This window comes from Orycteropus afer, unplaced genomic scaffold (genome assembly GCF_000298275.1).
Source record: "Orycteropus afer afer isolate SDZICR_OR568_19922 unplaced genomic scaffold, OryAfe1.0 scaffold00065, whole genome shotgun sequence".
NCBI classification, from domain to species: Eukaryota; Metazoa; Chordata; class Mammalia; order Tubulidentata; family Orycteropodidae; genus Orycteropus; species Orycteropus afer.
In genome coordinates this window covers 588074-590279 of record NW_006921652.1, presented here as the reverse complement: position 1 = coordinate 590279, position 2206 = coordinate 588074, and the positions used below count along the sequence as shown (strand labels likewise).

The window sequence follows — 2206 nt, the reverse complement described above, 5'->3', positions numbered from 1 at the left end:
TTAAAATGTAGAGTTAATCCAACATTATGCCAATTTTTACATTTACTGTAGACCCTATAGTACTAAAGGTTAAAATTCTCACCCAAAAATGAGAATAACTTTATAGCTATCACTAAGGTAAAATTCCCCGGTATTGCTCTGAAAATATACCCCTAAGTTGTTGAGAGGAATTCTGACTTCATCCGAATGTGTTAGTTAACTGGGATTCTTCAGTTATCATCTACTGTTGGCTTGATTGTCACTCCTCTTATCTGACCCCAACCAGTTAAACACCAGTGTTTCTCAACTCTTTGGCTAAGGGCAATTTTTTCTCCTACTTCTGTGCACACAGGATTAGTCAGAACAGTTTTGCCCAAATCAGCCTTTACTGCACTAACTTTTCCTCCTTTTGACAGGGATCCTATGTTCACCATGAGCACTTCATTCTTAGATAGCTTTTGCACCTTTGCTGCTTTCTTGTCTCCTTTGGTGCACACGCCTAGAAGGCATCTAAGGAGGAAATACGAAATTTCCATTTCTGTGAAGATCTCAGGTAGAGCTCCAACTGCACCAAGTACCTGCCCCTCCATTCTGTCAGCCCGGCACAAAGTGGGGTCAATTTTTGTTCCAACTCCAGTAAGACCCCCTGGAACAGCATACTGGAGATCATTATGTTCCGCAAAAAGGGACACAATTTTGGAAAAGATTGGCTTACACATAAGTTTTCCTTCACTATCTTTGGAAACAATACCAGGTCTGACTTTTATCTCCTGGCCCACTTTTAACACTCCTTTTAGAATACTACCACCAGCAACACCACCCTTAAGGTCATCAACCTCACAGCCAGGCTTGTTGACATCAAAGGATCTAATAACAATAAGTCGGGGTTCTGAAGTAAAGTCTCTTGGAGGTACTGGAATTTTCTTTACTATGTACTCACAGATAACTTCAATATTGTACTTCAGCTGAGCAGAAATCAGAATAATAGGAGCTCCTTCTGCTACTGTACCTTGTACAAATGCAAGGATCTATTCATACTGTTCTTTAGCCTTTCTTTTACCAACTCAATTTTATTTTGTAGAATCAAAATATGCTTCAGCTTCATGATTTCTATAGCAGCCAGGTGTTCAGAAGTTTGAGGCCGAGGACAAGATTCATTACCATCTATCAAAAGAAGAGCTGCATCCATCACTGCCGCACTGTTCAGCATGGTAGCCATCAAAATATCATGGCCTGGACAGTCAACAAAGGAAACATATCTGACTAATTTGAAGTTCCCTTTGGTCCCAGGAATGTCTGTAGGAAATTTATCGGGCGTACTACTTCCACAGAATCTATAACACTCTGACCAAGGACAACTTGGATCATCAAGTTAATAAATCTTAGCATTAGCATATCCAAGCTTGATTGTGATATTTCTTTCTAGTTCATTTTTGAACCTCACAGTATGGACTCTAGATAATAGCTTTTACAACTGTAGATTTCCCATGAGCTACGTGACCAATTGAACCTATATTAATTGTGGCTTGTCTGCTGATGACCTTGTGTGACAGTGGTGTCAACTTGGTAACATCTGGCTTCCGCCCAAGACTCTTGACAGCTCCTGATGAGAAAGATGGGGCTGCCCTAGTGTCATTCCAGCCTCTCTCCCCGCCATCTTGCCCAGAGAGGAAGGGACATTCTTGATTTCAGTCCCCTATCAGACATAATTTGCAAAATTTTTCTCCCATTCTGTGGGTTCTATTTTCATGTTATTTATAATATTCTCTGAAGCACAAATGTTTTAAATTTTTATAATGTTCAGTGTTTTCCTTTGGTTGCTTTTGATTTTGGTGTCATATCTAAGAAACCATTGCCTAATCCAAGGTCACAAAGATATATGTCTATGTTATATTCTAAGAGTTTTATAGTTTTAGACTTGACATTTAGGTCTTCATTGCATTTTGAGTTATTTTTTAAATATAGTTTTAGGTAGTGGTCCATCTTCATTCTTTTGCAAGTACCCAGTTGTTCCAGCACCGTTTGCTAATAAGACTATCTTTCCCCCACTGAATTATCTTAGTACTCTTTTTTTTTTCTTAACTCATCTTTTCTTGTTTGTTTATTCTTTTTCTCCTTTCAGTAAGTTTTTGTTTGCTTCTTGCTAGTTCCCATCGAGATGATCCTAACTCTTAGTGACTTCATATGTGTAGAGTAGAACCATTCCATAGGATTTTTATATACAAAT

General features: G+C 38.5%; 1 pseudogene; it reads right to left on the bottom strand.

Annotated features, from left to right (window-relative positions):
• Positions 1-209: 209 nt before the first annotated feature.
• On the bottom strand, positions 210-1636 carry LOC103196351 (annotated as a pseudogene).
• Between the last annotated feature and the right edge of the window lie 570 nt (positions 1637-2206).